At 35.1% G+C, this 21,969-nt stretch overlaps 1 protein-coding gene across 7 annotated transcripts in view; it reads right to left on the bottom strand.

Annotated features, from left to right (window-relative positions):
- The window catches only part of FBXW11 (F-box and WD repeat domain containing 11), a 112,440-nt gene that overhangs the window by 43,619 nt on the left and 46,852 nt on the right, over positions 1-21,969 (bottom strand). The gene's annotated exons all lie outside the window — the stretch shown is intronic.

Here is a 21,969-nt window from a genome sequence, read left to right on the forward strand (position 1 = left end):
TACCTCAATCACCACTATTATTTAACTGTCTTTTAACTTGTGGAAAGAAGCCCCAGAGACCTGCTAAGTTCCTGATGATTGCACAACACATTTACTAGAATGTCTGCTGTTCAGTAATCCACCCCAGCCACCAGTAATTAGAAGTGACAAAGCCCTGGAAGCCCCCCTGCCTCTCTTTCCTCCCTTGATAGCCTTGTTTTTCTGGAATGGCTTTGCAATCTCCCCTAGCAAGCATGGTGGGTGCCCCAACCTTTTCCCTTAAGAGGAGGATGCTGTTAGTCAGTAACAATCTGGCTTGCCTTGGGAATGCATTAGCTTTTGATTTTTGTGTTTACTGCACAAAGAGGCACTGTGTAATTATTCTTTCTGGTGACCTAGTCGCTCAATAGATGCCCATTAACTGGAGATTATACATGATTGGATTTTCCCTTTTGAAGCTCCTACCTAATAGCTAAATGGAAACTTAATGAGAAGGGGAAGTGGGAGAGTTGTGCCCTGAAAGAAATAACAACTCATTTATGGACGGCAGTCAAAGATTCCTTCTCAAACCTAAAATTCCACGATGAGGGTACCAAATATAAACTACAGCACTTGTCCCATAGTGTTATTCAAAAAGACTCTATTGATCTGTTTAAGTTATCAGTGTTTACAAGAGCCTATTTATTGTCTGTAGGGAAAGAGCCTATTTCTCAATGGTTCCCTATTTTTCTTTTATGTTCTTCACGTTGTAAAATGTTTGGGCACACACAGTATTTCCAAACAATCCATTTGAAAATACCCAGTGTAGGCAGTGGCAGAAGAACCACCCCTGAACCCTGGCGCTTGGGCTACACAGGGGCTCTCACCAGGGCTGCAGAACGACGCGGTAGGAGAGCAAAGGCTCCGAAACCAAAGAGAGACCCTGGAATCCCGATCTGGTCGCTCATTCAATGCACATATGTGATTCTGAGCAAGCGGTTCTGCCCACGAGCAAACACAAACCACATAAAGCCATGGAGGGGACTGAGGCAACCAGCACGGCGCTCGCTGTGTGATGGGGATTCAACAAATCTGTTCACGTCCTGCTATGAAGAAGCTGCTTTCCCCCAAGTGTTATCTTCTCACGCTTTTCTAACCTGACTTGGACAGAATGGCTCCAGATGGCTGCCTATAAGGAAGGACCACTGGCTTCCTTAACAAAATCTTATAAGCCCTAGCACCAAGGTCTGCAATGGGGAAGGGGGGCAGGAGGGCGGGGCTCCACATGCTGAAGTCAACCATGAGCTAGAGAGGAAGACAGCGTATGTCCAACTGTCCAAAGCTGGTCTGCAGTGGTGGGAGCAATAAATCATCCTGAATGAGAAAAGGGGAAAAAAGAACAGGGAAACAAAAGTAGTATTTCTCCCTCCACATACTTTTCATTTTACTGCTGCCTTGAAAGACTCGGGGATTAACAAAGTCAGCAGGCTTCCTCAGGGGAACGAACAAAGTGAGAACAGTGACTCACTACAACCATCCGGATCGGACTGGTAGGTAGAGTCATCCTTGCAATATCACAATGTCCTGGATTCTGAGAGAGTGGCAAGAAGAAAGAATGGCTGGACACATGTAGAGGTGAGCACATAAAGCGGAAAAGATATGAGAAGTAAGTCCCTGGAGTCCTGGGGTCAAATTAAGTTTGAGAAATGTCGCATGCTCATGTGTGCACTCTCTCCCTCTTTCTCTCTCTGACACACACACATACACACCCTATAATACACTTCATTAAGATACTAAAGACTCTGTAATGTCTCCTAATTTAAAAACTGGGTTAGGTTAGTTTCATCCAGCTTTCCCTAGTTTGTCAGGTATGGCCACCCCCCACCCCCTTTATAATAAAATCTCAACAAGAACTCAGCACGTATTTGCAAACGCTGGACCAGGGCAACAGCACGGCATAATTCCTCCCTCCTCCCCCCATTTCACCAGACAAATACTCCTGGAAGACAAAGGAAATGTTCACATTTGACAACTACAATACATACCTTTCCTATTCCCCATCATCCTTCTCAGCCTGCTATATATGGGGATAAGAAGGGACGGCAAGAATAGAAAATTCTCTTGCTCTGGATAAAGAAGTTGCAGTCTATTTATACAATGGAATACTGCTCTGCCATAAAAAAGAATAAAATAATGCCATTTTCAGCAACATGGATGGACCTAGAGATTGTCTTTCTAAGTGAAGTAAGCCAGAAAGAGAAAGAAAAATACCATATGATATCACTCATATGTGGAATCTTAAAAAAAAAAAGGAAAAAAAAAGGACACTATGAACTCATCTACAAAACAGAAACTCTCACTTAGTAAACAATCTCATGGTTACCGGGGAAAGGGGGTGGGAGGGGATAAACTTGGGAGTTTTCATAATTACTAATGTTAGCCACTATATATAAAAATATATTTTTAAAAATTTCTTTTGTATAGCACAGGGAACTATGCTCCATATCTTATAATAACCTTTAATGGAAAAATATGAAAATGAATATATGTATATGCAAGACGGGGGCATTCAGAAATAGACACACTGTAAGTGACTGTACTTCAATCTATCAGTGAAAAAAAAATTCTCTTAATAAGAACCACCATTTTTTAAAAATTACTTTGACTTTTCTTCCTTAAATGTATAACAAACAAAAAGTCACAAGTTTAAGTGTGAGAGAAAAAAAAAACAATGAGCCTTCCTTCCACGAGAAAAGGAAGGTGGTTTCCTACACCCAAACTCTCAGATGAAACCATGAGGTAAGCCAATCTGAGAGTTGAAATCCTCTTTAAGTGTCCAGCACTTCTGGGAAAGGAACGTTCTTTGAAATACCAACCTGGCTTATTCACTTCCTACCCTTCTCATCATCACCTCTTTCCTCCTACACCTACCAAGAAGTATCACATGTAAATGAAAAATGCAGACCCACCTACTCTGATACTACTACCAGTGGATGCTACAGTCTAGGAAGAAACAAGCCAGACTTTAAGCAGATCAGACCAACCTCAGTACTGCTGACCCTTGGGGTAAGGTTAATTCCTTGTGGTGGGGGACTGCCATGTGCACTGCAGGGTGTTTAGCAACATCCCTGCCTTCTACCTACTAGATGCCAGTAGCGTCCCCCTCCCCTGCACAGTGATAACCAAAAATGTCTCCAGGCTGCCAAATGTCAGGGTCGGGTGGAGCGGGTGTGGGGTGACAATACTGACCCCTCCCTTGAGAGCCACTGCTCTAAGGGTGTGGGCTCCTACACTTGCCTCCTTGGGAAGATACACTAAAAATCACTGCCATCTCAGGCCTGGCCATTCTTTCTCTTCAGGCTTCTTTCCTTTGACGCCTGTGATGGTATGTGATTTCTTCAAGTACAGCTTGATCTCATCACGGCCAAGTAATTCATGGAGTACGTAGATATCTAAATTCTGGTGTAAGTTCTGCTTGCCGTTAAATTCCTACTGGGGAAAACTTGATATAAGGAGTTCTTTACTAGAGATCCATGGGCTTGGGGGTGTGGATGAGGGTGATAAATGTCATGAAGTCATTTACAAAAGTTAGTGTGTATATATGCCTCCAGAAAGAAAATCCAGAGCTGTCATTAGATCTCAAAGGTGTCCCAAATGTAATGAAATAGCAAAGCATGTCTTTGACCAAATAGCTGGCTAGAGTGGATGGAGCCCAGGCATGTGCACTTTGCTTTGTTTTGTTAAACTTCCCCAGGTAACTCTTACATAAGTCTCTGCTTTAAAATCCCTGCTATGATGTGGTCCCTGTAGTCCCACCATCCTAAGTAAGGAAGCTGCACTGATACCATCATGACACACTCCATACCGATACTGGACGTTTCAGAACTATCAAATTTCTCAAGAATCTAATGCCTGTGCCTTCTCTCAGAAAGCCTTCAGGAGAGGATGCCAAAGTGAAAATGCTGCCCTCAAGCTACACTGATCAGAGGATCATTTCCAAACAGTAGTCCAGGCAACACAAGAGATTTTCAGAGAAAAAACAGTCCTGGAGTCTAATTAAGTTTGACAAATGCTATGTACTGCATGAGTGTTCCCCTCATCCCACTCCCAGAGGTAAGTGACGATACACTTCACTGAGACACTGAAGGCTCTGTAACATCTCCATCTCATAATTTAAAACTTAGGCCAAGTTAGTTTAACTTTGCTTTCCCAAGTTTGCTGGCTGTGCTCACCCCGAAACCCTCCTAACAGGCTCAGCACATGCTGGCAAACACTGGACCAGGGCAACAGCATGGCATGATTCCTTCCTCCTCCACCCACTTCACTGGACAAATACTTCTGGGGGACAAAGGAAATGCCCACTTAGAAACACAATATATTCTTCTCCTATTCTCCATCTTCTTTCCCAGACTGCTACATGGGGTTAGTCTGTGTACAAGCCCAGCAGGCTCTAAGCAGTGATACATCTTTGCCAGCAGGTGCCACCAACTAACACAGAATATAGTTCACTTGGAAAATTCCTTACTTTAAGAGTTATATAAGAGGAATCAATTTCCTACTTTAAAAATGCTGCAAATTCTGCATTTTGGCTTTCGTGATGAGAAATACCTACACAATGTAAGATTTTCATATCAAAAACATCTTTACTCCTGACAGGAAAGGGGAAAAAATAAACCTACAAAGGATCTGGAAAATATGGGGGCATTTTGCCATTTTCTCTTGAGCTTCTAGATTTAAGACATTAAGATAACAGATACATAGTGCAAAATGCAAATAGTTAATTTTACTTAGTCTCTACTAGGCTTGGCTCATATGTTGTCTTTAAATCTTCAGAACAAATATAAAAGTAAACATTCCAGTTCTACAGAAGAAACAGGATCAGAGAATTAAGTAACTGGTTAAGAGTCACACAGTAAGTGAGAAACGTGGGGCTCAGATCTAGGTCTGCTGTACTCAGAAGTCAATGTACTTTCTATACAGAAAAATACATCTCAGGTGTTTTCCAACTGCTGGTTGTAGCCTATGAAGTCAATTTAATGGGCTATAATCAGCATTTTTTAAATAAAACGAAATTGAATCCGGGCATTCCCCTGCCCACAGGGTAAGTAAAACAAAGATCACATAATAAGGCTAAAAGCAATGAGCAAAAACATAACAGGAAAATTCAAATTAAAAGGAAAAGTCATTATTGCAAGGAGAGCAATATTCAAGTCAAACCACTGAATAACATAAAGAGCTTTAAAACTCTCTAAAAGGCAAAACTCTATAAAGAGGAGAAAGTGTTTTTATATACAGAATAAAAGTCCACAAAGTACACCAAGGGAAGAAGTTCAAAATATTTTTTAAAAATTTTAAACACCTTTTCATTTTTGACAGATCAAGTAGACCAACCAACTTAGATAGAATATTAAACACACACACACACACACACACACACACACACACACACACACACACACACACACACACAACTGATTAAGAATATCGTGGGCCACAGAAGAAGTCTCAAATACAGTTAGAAAGCAGGAAGAGTGTGTATGTTTAAGATCAGGCCACGCAGAAAAGTCTAAATTTAGTTTGCCTGTTACTAGTTGCCATAAATTCCAAAGATAAATACATGGAACAGTGACTGGCACAGGAAAACCAAACACCTTTGAGTTGTTCCTTGTTAATTCCACCTCAGCCCCTAACTTCGCCTAAATCCTTCCCCCTCTAAACCCAATTCTTACCAAAACACTGTTGGGAAATGAGTTCAGTGGAAAGCCAGAAACATTCATTTGGAAAAAGAATTTTAAATCTGTCGGGAGTTTGACTGAAATCACCACTACGTGGTATTTATAACGTTGTTGAGTTTCCTTCCAAATTCTTTAACCTATAGTTCCACTCAGATTTCTAACAAGTATTTTGCCTGTTACTGATATTACAGGACAAGTTTATACTAAGGTATCTGGGTTTTTTTTTTTTTTCGGTTTTTTATATGTATGTATTTTTTATTGTAGTCAGTTTACAATGCTGTGTCAGTTTCTGGTGTATAGCATAATGCTTCAGTCATACATGAACATACATATATTTGTTTCCATATTCTTTTTCACCGTAAGTTACTACAAGATATTGAATATAGTTTCCTGTGCTATTTAAGGTATCTGGAAGAATGAATACAGGAGAGTTTTTCTTCCTTTCCTCACCACCAATTATTTTATAAAAAAGAGGAATGGTTGTTATTAGATATTAAAATTTTTTCCTTTTTTAAATAATTTGGGGGGGGGAGGTAATTAGGTTTATTATTTTTTTTAAATGGAGGTACTGGGGATTGAACTCAGAACCTTGTGTATGCTAAACACATGCTCTACTACTGAGCTCTACCCTCCCCCTTAAAATTTTTCTTAAAAGCTACAATAAAGTAGTGTGGTACTGACAACACAAAACCAATAACACAACACAGAAAGTTGAGACAGATTCATTTACACCTACAAATTTGTGTATGATGAACTACAAATTCAAATTGGAGGGAGAGGGGTAGTTCAAGAAAGAGTATTAAAAATAAAAGTTAAATGCTACTTCATGTCATATAAGTACATACTATGCATAAAAAGAGTCAAATATGAAAAACTCAAAAACCGTAAAATGACTAAAAGCAAAAAATAGAAAAATATTTAAAAATTCATGGAATGGGGGAAGGCTATCTAAGCATGCTACCAAACACAGAAATAAATTTAGATTTGACTAAATTTTTTAAAAATTTTAACTTGGGAATGTTCAGTCAAGTTTAAAAGACAAATGCACTGGGCAAAATATTACACAAATGGTAAATAACTTAACTATATAAAGATTTCTTGTAAATTAGTTAGGAAACCAAAATTAATACCTTAATAGGCAACTAAGCAAAGAGTAACTACCGATACTACAAAACAAGATATTTAAATGTCCATAAAAAATGAACATGTACAATAACAAAAAAAAAGATGCAATTTTTCACCTATCAAATTAACAACTTTAATTTTTATAGACTGTATAGGAATTGGAGTCTCTGGTAGGATTATAAATTGTTACTGTTCAGAGAATATTAATATGTAACTTCAAAAAGTACTACATAACACTGGACATAATTTAACTTATAGCAATTCATCTAAGGAATTACATACCTATCCAAAATTGTAGCTACAAAAATTTATAGCATGAAAAAAATATAAACCAGTGTAAATGTCCAAAAATAGTCATTTAAAAATATGATAACAACAGGAAAAAATTAAGTTCTTTCAAGAAACACTTCTACTGAAGTACAATATAGTGAAGAGCTTAATTCTCAAACATAACCAGCACTCAGACAACATAAAGAACATTACCAGGGCCCCAAACACCCCCTCATATTACCTCCCAGTCACTAATGCCCCAAAGGCAGCCTGCTACCACAGATTCATTTTGTCCACTTCTGAACTTTACGTAAGTGGAATTGTATCATATATATTCTTTTGAACCTGGCTTCTTTTGCTTAACATTATGATTTTGAGATTAAATAGAGCAGCAGTTAATCTCTTTCACTGCTGTATATTACCTCAAAAATCATTCACTCATTCTACTGTTGCTGAACGTGTGGGGGTCACTTCTACTTTTGGAATTTAAAATAATTCTGTCATGTCTTCTGGTGTATATGCATATGTACTTCCCTTAGGCCCACACTAGGGGTGAAAAGCTAAGTCATGAAGTATACACTGCCACTCTTCCAAAGTAACACTGCCCAGTAGTCACTCCCACCAGCAGTGCACGTGCCTTCCAACTGCTCCTCACCAGTATGGGCTTTTGTTTTTGTTTTTTTGGTTTGGTTTTCTGTTTGGCTTTTTATGTTTGTTTGCCTAATTTTAACATTCTTTTGGGTATACAGCAGTGTCTCTCTGTGATTTTAATCTGTATTTTCCTGATGACTAATGATGTTGAGCAATTTTTCATTAACTTAATAGCCACCTGGATATCTTCTTTTGTAAAATGGAAGTGGCCATGTTTTTAATTGGACAGTCTTACTGATTTTTAGAAATTTTATATATTCTAGAATGGAGTCCTTTGTCAAATATATTTTTGCAAAGGTCTTCTCATCTGTAGCTTAACTTTTACATTCTCTTTATAGTGTCCTTTGATAAACAGAAGTAATTAATTTTAATGAAATGTAGTTTATCCATTGTTTCTTTTATTATAATTTGTGCTTTTTGTGCCCTGCTTAAGAAGTACTTCTCTTCTCCCAAGATCATAAAGATACTCTCTCGTGTAGCAGCCTAGAAATTTTATCTTACTTTATACATTTATAACTCACCTATGCTGATTTTTATGTAAAGTAGGAATCAGGATTCCCATTTAAAATTTTGAATGTAATGTTTTTCGAACTACAGGTTGCAGCTCATTTAGTTTACAGTATCGATTTAATGGATAACTACCACTTTTCTAAAAAACTGAAATAGAAAACAGTATATCTCTTATTTCTTCAATTACAACATATATTTTTTCATATTTTAATATCTCTGAAACTGGGCTATTTCTTATAATCATGACATCGTAAAATCAAAAATGGGCAGTGCTTTCTCTGAATGCTACATAAAATAATGGCCTGTCTTACAATCGATGCTACATTTCATGTGACCAGGGAAACAGTATATGAGGGGATCGCTGTGTGGGAGTATGCGTATGTGATATACACACAAATATACATAACACACACACATAAATACTATATATACACACATACACACACATAAACACACATGCTCATGTGTATGAGATCTAAATGCAAATTTTATTTCTAACTGTAAAAACATTGAAAACTCTTGATTAAAGTTTTGGAGTACAATGAATCCCATACTGCACAAGTTACTACCTTTTCAGTTTCCTTTCAATGCTCCTAGTTACATAAAAAGGTATCTTCACATCACTCTAACACCTCCAATTGTCTGTTTTTAACAAAAAGAGCCAGCCTCCTGTTGAGTTTACTATAACAAACAGTGTATGGCTAGAATTTCATTCTAGGTTTTGTTTTTATGGTATTTATTTTTACAGTAATCCACCTCAGCAAGCACCACAGATTTCCCAGTCATGCAGTGATATGTAGTTGTTCCCTTTTCTGATTTTTTTTTTAAGAAAGCAGGTTTTTAAAATATATGAAATACACAAAAGAACAAATGGTATGCAGACATGTCAAAACCTGTGAAGGCCATACTCACCTGCTTAAAATTGGTGAAATACTATCTTAGAAGAATAGTGACATGAAAAATGGTCTAAACTATATTAAATGGTAAAAAGCAGGTCACAAAATGTCTGTATGATCCCATCTTTACAAATACAATTTTATCTATCAATCTATTTAGAAAAGGAACTAGAAAAAGTGTGCTAAAATCTAACAAAACTCTCTGTAATTTTTATTTTCTTTTTGCTTACATAGCCTATCTAAATTTTCCTTAAGGAAGACACATCTTTTTAACAATGAGGAACAGTGATTTTTAAAATGAAACTTTAAAAAGTAAAAGGTCCATGCCAAGACCCCCGACATATATGCTCTACTTTAAAGAAACAGAAATCAGTTACTGAAACTTCCAGCAGGAGTCAGATCCTGTTGCATGTCATCTGACCACTCTGTGTGTTTCATGATCTAAAAAACCGAAGTGAAAACAGGGCCTCCCCGACAGGGTAAGAAATTTTTAAAAGACAATCCTGGCACTTAATATAGGCTCCTTTCGTCAAATTTAACCTCCACAGGACAGAGACATTTGGCTGTTTTACTCGTTCTGTATTCTTAGCATTTAGAATAATTCCTGACACACTACTGAAGTGTAAGTATCTGTTAACAGTGAATATTAGTATGGGTATCAAAATCTTCCTATTAATTGCAATGCAAAATTTTGTTTCTGCTTACAACTTTCCCATACTTTCCAAATCGTCTATGATGAGCCAGGATTCAAAACGCAGGGGAAGAAAAACACACACCACCATTTCTGGTCCTCACAGAGAGTAGTTAAAAAACAAAATCTATTTTCAGAAAGGCAGTCACCCTTATCACCTCCGAAGTATTAATTTACCTAGATAAAAGAAGAACACTTCATTAATTATTTGACTGTTTAAAAAGGTCCAAAAGAAGGACAGATACAAGTCTTCTGGAGTCTCCCAGAGAAAGGAGACAAGGGATGGTAGAATGTGCACTTAAATGCTTCCTAGAGATTGACTTTAAAGAGCACTTTCGAAGTAAAACCTGTAAAATGCTTCATATTCACTAAAGAAAGCCAGGAAAAGAAGATGCATTAGAAGTAGTAACAGAAGAATGGCCAAAGGACACCGAGGCGTGAAGAGTGGCACCAGAGAGGAAGGCAGTCAGCTGAAGTGCAAAGAGCAGGACTTTAGAGCCAGGAGTGCCCAGTGCAGACCCCAGGCTCCGCCAATTATAAACTGTGTGACTTCGGCTAAGTCACTTGACCTCTCTCTCGGATTCAGTTTCGTCTTTCCTAGGACAGGGATAATACTGCCTATGTTGCAGGAATAGAAATAACATGTACAAAAGTACCTACAACATAACATTGCTCAGAGGAGGGAAAAATAATAAACCAGAAAAACATTTTTATTCTTTTGCTTCTGCTATAAACCATTTTAAAAGAAACATGCAAGCATCTATCAAGGATATCAGTCACAGCTAGAGAAATATCATCCACATCACAATCATTTCTCTTACTACTGTGTTCAAGGGTAACTTGGCAAGATTCAACAAAGATTTCAAACACAAAAATCTACCCAAGAAATTGTAAAGAAATGAATTATATTTATAATAACAGCAGCTACCACGTACTGAGCACATGTTAAGAGATTTTTATCATTTAATGAAAACTAGAAAAAGAAAACTAAAACCACCAAAAACTTTAGAGTAAGAGATGATGAATTTAACACAATACCAATCAACATTCCAGCAGGCTTTTTTCCACCTTCCCCCGCCTCAAAATTGAGCTGACTTTAAAATTCATATGGAAATACAAAGAGCCAAGGCAATCTGGAATAACAAAGTGAGAGAATTTACACTATGAGATATCAAGATTATATAGCTATAGTAGCAAAGAGTGTCACATAGGAATAAAGGGAGACAAATTGATCAATAGAACAAAAGAGCATCCAAACGCAGACCCACACATATGAGTACACTTGATTGAACACCAAGGCAGCATTTTAGTGCAGTGGAGAGAAAAACGCTCTTTTCAATAAAAGACTATGTCAACTGGATAGTCTTGTATTTTGAGCCTTACCCTCTCACAAGGGGTAAAAAAAAAAAAATCTATTCTAGATAGACTGCAGATCTAAAAGTAGAGGAAAGCTTTTAGAAGAAACTACGGAACATCTTCATGACCTTGGAATAGGTAAAGCTTTCTTTAAACGGACAAAGCAACTGTTAACCAGAAAGAAAAATCTGATAAACTGGATTATGATGAAGAATTTCTGTTCACTGAAAGTATCATTAAGAAATTGAAAAGGAGATTAAAATGTTGTATTAAATCCATTTATGGTGATGGTGCAACACTGAACTGAATACTTGAAATGGATGAATTTTATGACATGTAAAATATATCTCAATTTTTACAGAAATTAAATTTAAAGGAAAAAGGCAACCCACAAAGTGAAAGAAGACTGACAATACATCCAGAACAGTAAAAAAAAACAAACAAAAAAACTAAAAAACAAAAAATCTTCATTTCAAATCAATAGGGAAAGCAAACAACATACATCTAACCAAAAAATAGGTGAAACACTTGTAAAGGCACTTCACAAAAGAAATTTTCCAAATTAAATTAAAAAATGAAAAATCAACCGAAGTGCTGCCACCCAGGGACAACGACCATTTGCAGTTTGGTACACAGGTTGAAAGCTACAGATACATAAAAGAAGCCTACTGAAGTGTGCTCTCCAGGAGAACTGCTCGTCATGTGTGTCACGGACATCTTTCCATGTCACTGTAGACCTTCACTTTCATTTAAAATGCCAATGGTTTGCTTCATCCCATTTATTTACTCACTACAGGTAAGTAAAGAACATTAAACTTTTTACTGATGTATACAACACTGCAATTAACCTTCATGTCTACTTTGCATAATTACCTCTTTTGATCAAATTTTTAGAAATGCTGGATCCATGAGAATGTGCATTTAACAAATAGGTGTCTGAACTGAATTTCATTTCCTTTGTCTAATCATTTCTTTTCATCAGAACAGACTTCAAATTACAAGTTAAGTCTAATGGTCAATTCTCACTGTTTACATTTCTGGATCTATCAATAAGGTTGAACATTTCCTCCTTTATAAACCTCACTCACTTGGCTTCCAGGACTCTGTACTCACCTATCTCAGACCTCTACCACAAGAAATGTTAAAGATCTTCAGACGGAAGGAAAATGAAACCAGAAGAAAACTTGAGTCTAATGAAGGAATGCAGAGATAAATGAAAAGAAAAATGGTAAGAAGAGCAGTACATATAAAATAATTTTTCTCATTTTTTAATTTCTTTAAAATATGACTGACTCCTTGCAAAATTCAAAATGGTGCTGAATGAGATTAAACAAATCACAAATAAATGGAGAGACATCTTGTGGCCACGAATTACAAGACTTAATGTTGTTAAGATGTCAACACTACCCAAAGCAATCTACGGATTCAATGTAATCCTTATCAAAATTCCAATAGGTTTCTTGCAGATACAGAAAAGCCCATTCTAAAATTCATATGGAATCTCAAAGGACCCTGAATAACCAAAATAATCTTGAAAAACAACAACACTGGAGGTCTCACGTTTCCTGATTTCAAAACTTATTACACAAAGCTATAGTAATAGAAACAGTGTGGTACTGGTATAAAGGCAGGCATATAGACCATCTGGAATAGACAGCCCAGAAATAAATCCTCACATACACGGTCAAATGATTTTTCATGAAGGTACCAAGATCATTCTATGGGGAAAGGGAATTTTTCTCAACAAATAGTGTTGGAAAAACTGGATATCCACACACAAAAGAATGAAGCTGGACTTTACCTGACAACATATATAAAAATTAACGCATAATGAATCAAAGATCCAAACATAAGAGCTGAAACTATAAACCTCTTAAAAGAAAAAATAAAGAAAAAGCTTCATGACATTGGATTTGGCAGTGATTTCTTAGATGTGATACCAAAGGACAGGCAACAAAAGTAAAAACATATAAATCAGACTACACCAAAATTTAAAACTTCTGTACATCAAAGAACACAATCAACAGAGTGAAAAGGCAACCTACAAAGTGGGAAAAAAATATTTACAAATTATATATCTGATAAGGTATTTCAATAAGGTTGATCTATCAAGGTTGATCTTAAATCCAAAGTATATAAAGAACTCCTACAACTAAACAGCAAAAACAAATAAACAAACAAACGGATTCAAAATGGACAAAGGACTTAAAGAGACACTTCTGCAAGAAGATATACTAATGGACAAAAAGTTTACAAAAAGATGTTCCATCATTAGGGAAATGCAAGTCAAAACCACTATTAGATATCACCTCACACCTATCAGAAGGACTACTATTTAAACAAGAGAAAATAACAAGCATTGACAAGGAAGGAAAGAAGCTGGAACCCTTGTACTTTGCTGATGGGAATGTAAATATTCTAGCTGTTATGGAAAAAAGAATGGTGGTTCCTCAAAAAACTAAAAATAGAATCACCATATGATCCAGCAAGACCACTTCTGGGTATATGTCCAAAAGAATTAAAAGAAGGGTCTCAAAAAAGTATTAATACATTTATGTTTATATGGCAGTATTATTCACAAGAGGCAAAAGGTGGAAACCACCCAAATGTCCACTGAAGAATGACAAGCTAAACAACATATGGTATAAACATGCAATGGAATATTGTTTAGTCTTAAAAAGAAAGGAAATTCTTATACAGGTGATAACATGGATGAACCTTGAGGACATTACACTAAGTGAAATAAGTCAGCTATAAAAAGACAAACACTATGATTCTACTTCTGTGAAGTATCTTGAGTAATCAAATTCATAGAAACAGAAAGTAAAATGGTTATTGCTCCCTCAGAAATGAGAAGTTGTCTAATGGACAGGAAAAAGTTCTCAAGACTGGTTTCAAAATAATGTATAATATTACTGAACTGAATATTTAAAAATAGTTAATACAGTAAATTTTATGCTCTGTGTACCTTACCACAATTCTTAAAAAGTCTTTTAAATTGCTCACTGAAAATGTTTTTACCTATATTTTTCTTCCAGTTTTATTGAGCTATAATTGACATATGGCACCGCGCAAGTTTAAGGTGCACAGCATCATGATTTGACCTATATACATCATGAAATGATTACAGAAAGTTTAATGAACATCCATCATCTCACACAGACACAAAATAAAAAATATTTTTTCCTTGTGATGAGACCTCCTCGGATCTACTCTCAACAACTTTCATGTATAATATACAGCAGTGTTAATTATATTAATTATGTTGTAATTACACTCTTAGTACTTATTTATCTAATAACTGGAAGTCTGTACCTTTTGACTACCTTAATCTAATTCCCCCTCTCCCTACCCCTTGCCTCTGGTAAACACAAACTTGATCACATTTTCCATAAATTTGTTTGGTTGGTTGTTTTTAAGTATAAATGACCTACAACATTTTTTAAAAAACAACAAACAGCTTCTGAAGTTATACATTTACACATATACACATGACTCAGTAAAGTAAAAATAATAACAATATATCATGGAGTTTATAGCCTTTGTAGAAATAAAATGTCAGACAACAGCACCAAAGATGAAAGGAAGGAAGCTGAAGTAAATTGAGGTAAGGTCTTTCTTCCACATACGTGAAACCGTATCTTATCATTTCAAAACAGGCTGTGACAAGTTAAGGGCATGAATTATAAACCCTACAACAACCACGAGAAAAAAAAAGTAAGCAAATGAGGTTAGCTAATAAGCCAACAGTAAAGATGATAATGGAATCACTCAAAAATTGAATTAATCCAAAAGGCAGCAGAAGAAGGAAATAAAGTGCAGATGGGACACAGAAAGCAAATAACAAGACGGTAGGTTTAAAACCAAAAATCTTAATAATTAGTTAAATATAAGTGGTCAAAATACCCCAATTAAAAGACAGAGATTGTGAAATTGGTTAACTATATACTATCTACAAGTAACCCAATTTAAATACACAGGCACACTGATTAAATGTAAAAGGACGGGAAAAGGTACATAACATCCAATGACTAATCAAAGCACATCTAGAATGGCTATATTAATATTGGACAAAGTCGATTTTAGAACAAAGAATGTAACTACGGATAAAGTGGGAAATTTTCATAATGATCAATTTATCAAAAGGATATAACAATCCTAATGGATATGCTCTTGGCTAAGAGAGCTTTAAAATATATGTGGGGAAAAAAACAATAACACATTCAAAGGAGAAACAGGCAAATCTAAATTTATATTTGGACACTTCAACACTCCTCACTTAGTTATAGAACAAGTAGACAGAAAAAAAGTAAAGATATGGAGGTCGTGAATAACACTGTCAGCCAACTTAACCTGATATTTATAGAACACTCTACCCAACAGAACAGACCAAACATTCCAAGTATAGACCAAACATTCACCAAGATAAATGCTATTCTGGGCCATAAAATAGGTTTCAATAAATTTAAAAGGACTGAAATCATACAAAATATGCTCTGGAATGACAAAGAATTAATCTGAAATTAATCTAATAGAAAATCCTTAGATGTTTGGAAATTAAACAATGCATCACTGAACAACACATGGGTCAAAAAAGAAATCACCAGAGAAATTAGAAAATATTGTGAACTAAATAAAAGTGAAAACTCAACATACTAAGTATTGTGGGACATAACTAAAGTGCTGCTTAGAGAGAAACTTAAAGTATCAAATGCATGTATTAGAAAAGAAAGTGGTCTTTAAAGCAGTAATCTAAACTTTCACCATAAAAACCTAGAAAATTAGCAAATTAAACCACAAATAAGCAGGAGGAAGAAAATAATAAAGATGAGATCCAAAATTAACACAACAGAAAACAGAAAAACAATTTAAAAAAATTAATGAAACCAGAAGTCATGTGTTTGAATCAACAAAATTGACAAACTTTTAGCTGGAATGATAAGGAAAAAAATTACATAAGACACAAATTTCCATCTCAAAAATAAAAGTGGTAACATGAATCAGATCCTACAAACAATAAAGGAAAATAAGGGACTATTACAAATTTATACTAATATATTCCAAAATTCAGATGAAAGGGACAAATTCCTTAAAAGACACAAGAATACTCAGACAAAAAGAAATGGATAACCTCAGTAGCCCTATGTCTATTAAAGAAGCTGACTTCACTGGTGAATTTACTATTTAAGGAAGAAGTAGTACCAATTCTATATAAACTCTTCCAAAAAGCAGATGAAAAAGGAACATCCTCAACTCGTATTCTGAAGTCAGCATTACCTTGATAACAAAAATCTATCAAGGATATCACAAGAAAAAAACAGACCAATATATGACTGTTGTGAATATTATACTACATTAATCTGTCAAACCTAAATGAACTAGAAACTTAAAACTGGTGAATTTTATAAGTATACATCAAAAAAGTTAACTTCAAAATAGTTTTTAAATTGCTACACAAAAACAAAATCTTTTCCCACAAAGCAAACTCAAGGTCCAAATGGCTTCATTGATAAATACCGTTAAACATTTAAGGAAGAAGTAACAACAATCTTTCCCAAACTCTTTTTAGAAATAAAGAGCGTAATTCATTTTATTAGGACAATCCTAATGCTAAAACCTGAGAAAAGACATTATCAAAAAACAAAAGTATTGACCAATTACCTGCAGGTACAAAGATACAAATATCCTCAATAAAATATCAGCAAATCAAATACAAAATTACATTAAAAGGTTAATACATCATGATCAACTGGGGCTTTCCCAGAATTAAATATTGGCTGAACATCAAAAAAAAATTAATGCAATACACCATATTAAAAGAATAAAAAGACAAGTTATATGACAATTTTAATAGATGCATTTAGGGCATATAACAAAATTCAAAACTCACTCATGATTAAAAACTCTCAGGTAACTTCCTCAATGTGATTTTAAAAAACCTGTAATTAACATGATACTTGATGGTCAAAGATGAAACACTTTTCACTGTACTCAAGAAAAGTAGACTGTCCACTGTCACACTTCTATTCATTACAAATTTCACTCATCACAGTTAGTGCAATGGGGGGCGGAATAAAAAGCATAAATATCAGAAAGAATCCAGATAGCATGATTATTTACAAAGGAAATCCTAGGAAGTGTACCAAAAGCAAGTAGAACTAATACGTGATGTCAGCAAAGTCACAGGATACAAACAATAAAAGGAACAAATAAAGTTACACAAAACTCAAGCCTTCAGCAGGAAGAAGGAACAGAACATAAGTAAGAAAATAAATCTTTAGATCCTAGGATGTGCATATGCTCCTGCCATAAGCCTTCATGAAGAACAAGAGCAGTCCAGGATAAGTGTGCAAAAGAAGAAAGGAAGGAAACACGCAGCAGAATGAAGACTGACATAAAATCAAACCGAGTGTGAAAATACTGAGAGAGTTCTGATAGATCAGAATTGACTACAAATAAGGGACTTAAAAGAGGATTCGAAGTGCAAAGAAACAGTCTTCCAGGTGCCACTCTTTAAGGAAAGAGAGTAAAAAGGAAAGGCAAATGGAGGAAGTGTTTCAACTTGACAAATAACATCTCCAAAAATTCTATAGCTACTATCAACCTAATGGTAAAAAATTACTAAGTTTTCATTCTAAGATTAGGAATAGTGCAAGGATATCCCCTCTCATCATTGTTTTTCAACACTGTAGCAGAAGTCCTAGCCAATGCAATATGACACAAAAAGGAAATAAAGAGTATACATATTGGGAGGGAAGAAATACAACTTTGTTCAGAGACGACATGATCATCCATGTAGAAAGAATGAAAAAACTGACCAAAAACTCCTGGAACGAATAAGCAATATAGCAAGGTTGTAGGATACAAAGTTAATACAAAAAGTCAATCACATTCATATATTCCAGCAATAAACACGTGGAATTTAAAATTAAGAACACATTACCATTTTCATTAGGACCCCCCTCAAATAAAATGTTTGGGTATAAAGCTAACAAAATATGTACAAGATTTATATGAGGAAAATTACAAAACTCTAATGAAAGATATCAAAGAACGAAATAAACAGAGATATTCCATGTTCATGGACGGTGAGACACATTACTGTCAACATGTCAATTCTTCCCAACTTGATCTAAAGATTCAATGCAATCCCAATCAAAATCCCAGCAAGTTATTTTATGGATATCAACAAAGTAATTCTCAAGTTTATACGAAGAGGTGAAAAATCTGAAACAGCCAACGTAATATTAAAGGAGTAGGAGAAAGTCAAAGAATTGACATTTCCCAATTTCAAGAATTACTATAAAGCTGCACTAATCAAGACAGTGTATGGTATTGCTGAAAGAATAGACAAATAGATCAATGAAACAGAAAAGAGAACCCAGAAACAGATCCATACAAATAAAGTCAGCTGATCTTTGACAAAGGAGCAAAGGCAATACAATGGAGCAAAGATAATCTTTTCAACAAATGGTACTGCAATAACATAGAAGAAAATCTAGATGACCACAGGGATGGTGACGACTTTTTAGATACAACACCAAAGATAAAATCCATGAAAGAAATAAATGGATTTCATTAAAATTAAAAACTTCTGCTCTGTGAAAGACATTGTCAAGAGAATGAAAAGACAAGCCACAGACTTGGAGAAAACATTTGCAAAAGACAAATGTGATAAAGGACTATACCCAAAATACACCAAAACAAACAAATAAACAAAAACAAAACAAAACAAAAAACCTCTTAAAGACTTAATAAGAAAATAAACAACCAAATTTTTTAAATGGGCAAAAGACATTACTATACACCTCACCAAAGAAGATATACAAATGGCAGTAAGCATATGAAAAGATATTCAATATCGTATGTCATATGTCAAATTAAAACAATGAGATACCACTACACACCTATCAGAATGACCCAAATCCAAAACATGGACAACACCAATGCCAGTGAGGATGTGGAGCAACTTTGGAATTTTGGAAGTTCAGCAGCTTCTTACAAAACTAAACATATTCTTATCAATCCAGTAATCACACTCTTTAGTATTTACCCAAATAAACTGAAAACTCCACACAAAAACCTGCTCACTGATGTTTATAGCAGCTCTACTGATAACTGCCAAAACTTGGAAGCAACCAAGATGTCCTTCAGTAGGTAAGTGGATAAACTGTGAAACAGCTAGACAATGAAATACTATTTGGCACTAAGTGGAAAAGAGCTATCAAACCATAGAAAGATACGAAGGAAGTTTAAATGTACATTAAGTGAAAGAACCCAATGTGAAACAGCTACATACTATATGATTCTCACTATATAACATTCTGAAAAAGGTAAAACCATGGAGACTGAAAGTAACAGTGGTTGCCAGGGGTTAGGAGGAGAAAGGAATGAATAGGCAGATCAACAGGATTTTCAGGGCAGTAAAACTATTCTGTATGATACTATAATGGTAGGTACACGTCATTATACATTTGTCAAAACTCAGGCTATGAGTCTAAAATTGCTCTAAAAAAACCAAGTTTATTAATTTAAAAAAAGGAAACCATGCAATTAAGGAAAAAAGAAATGGCAGAGGAGAGATTTTTAAGATCCTGCAAGATTAAAGAATTTTTTAAACATTCTAAGGATGCAAAGTCCTTCCCCCTCCCAACAATCTCCTGCTCCCCACCCCAAAACAAGCTGCTCAGTAATGAAATTATGTTTTGTTACACTGACAAAGGATGTTCTTTAACCAGGAATCTGGTAAACTTAACCTCAAACTGCTAAATATTGGAAGGAGAAGGGATCGTGAAAGAGGAAAGAAAAGCAAATACTGACTGTTGTACAGGCAACAGGTGGAAGTTAAAGAATACTATTAAAAACTAATAAACTTGTTAATAAAATATTAAATGAAATTAGAAGCATTTAAAAAATTATAAGTAAAGGGTAATCAACAGAACAAAAATATATATCCTCCTAAGTTTAAATAGAAATTTCAAAAATAAAAGAGCAAAGAAAACAAACATCATGAAAAGAAAGAAAACAACATGCAAAGAGACATGGATTAAAAATACACCAACACACACTATACACTCCCGATACAAGGCAGATTTAGAGCACCAAAAAATAAAGTTTAGAAAAACAAACATAATCAAGAAAGTAGAGCAGATATTAGAGATATGAAACTTTATACCCTGCTAATAGACTAAATCTGCTTTTTAAGCACACGTGAAAAATTTATGAAAACTGATCATACATTAGATCACAAAGAAATAAGTTCCATAAAAGTCTCTGACCAAAGAATATAAAACTAGAAATAATTCCCCAAAAAAGAACTTAAAAGTTTTCCTTCAAAAATCAATGCTATGAAACAATTTACGAAGCTTCGGTCTATATGCGCTTTGAAGATTCGGTGGAATTCTCCTGTGAAACCTCATTGGTCTGATGCATTTTTGTGGATTAGTTTTTTGATAAGTTTCTCTGTTGTTTTCTTCATAACTAGTTCTTGGGTAAGACAACTTAACGTGATAAAGATGACAGTTCACCCTAATTTATAATTTAAGAACACTCCAATATCACATAAAAAGCTTCTTGTGGAGTCAGACAAGTTTTTACTTTCATATGGAAAAACTTGTAAGAATACTCAGAAAAAAACATGTGAAAAGAAAAGTTACATGGGAGGATTAGTCCCACCAGACATTTAAACGTACCATAAGCCTCTCGAGTTAAAAACAAGGTACTTTTACAGCATATGAATACATAATAACTCCAATGTAGGGGTCAGCAAGCTTCTGTGAAGGGTGAGATGGTAAATATTTTAAGATTTGCAAGCCTCAGTTTCTGTCACGACTACTCAGCTCTTCTGTTGTAGCACAAACACTGCTACAAATGATAAGTAAATAAATGAGCGTGGCTTTATGTTCCAACACAACGTTATTTACTAAAACAGGACTGGGTTTGGCCAGAGGGCCATAGTTTGCCACATCCTGGCCTAATGGAATTGAACATCTAGAAATAGATTCAGGTACATATGGAAATTTAGCACATGATAAAAATGACACCTCAAATTACTGAGGAACTATTTAAGAAGTGCTAGGACAACCGGCGAGCCATTTAGAAAAGATAAAATTAGATCCACACTTAACAGAATACACATGAAAAGACTCCAAATAGATCAGAAATTTAAAGAGTAAAGTAATAAGTATTGGAAGAAGATATACATGAATTTCTTTAAAACCTGGACGTAAGGAAAGATTATTTAACTCTGAGTCAAAACCAGATGCAATAAAAGACAGGAAAACGTGGCTAGATAAAAATTTTCAAACTCTTACATAGCAATATTTTTAAAAACACCATAAACAAAATCAAAAGGAAAACGAAACAATGGAAAAATTATTTACAACGTAAGTCACAGATAAAAGGACTTACGTACCTAAAAATTTCTTTTAAACTGAGGGGGATAAAAATTACCAAAATCCCAGTAGGAAAACGAGGAAAGGACATGAACAGACTTTTTAAAAGATATAAAAATGACCCTTAAATAAAAAAAAAGATGTTCATACTTATTCGTAATTAAAGAGATGCAAATTAAAGCTATACATTTCTCACCTAACACTGGCAAATATTCACAAGTGTGACAACACATTCTATGAGTAAAGCAGTGAGGAAGCAGGCACTCTCAAATATTTCTGGTGGGAAAGCAAATGTGCACAACCCTTTTGTAAGAGAATCTGGCAATACGTAACAAAACTACGCAAGCAGCTCTACGTTTCAATTCATCATTACCGTTGATCCT

This window comes from Camelus dromedarius, chromosome 27, assembly GCF_036321535.1.
Source record: "Camelus dromedarius isolate mCamDro1 chromosome 27, mCamDro1.pat, whole genome shotgun sequence".
NCBI lineage: Eukaryota > Metazoa > Chordata > Mammalia > Artiodactyla > Camelidae > Camelus > Camelus dromedarius.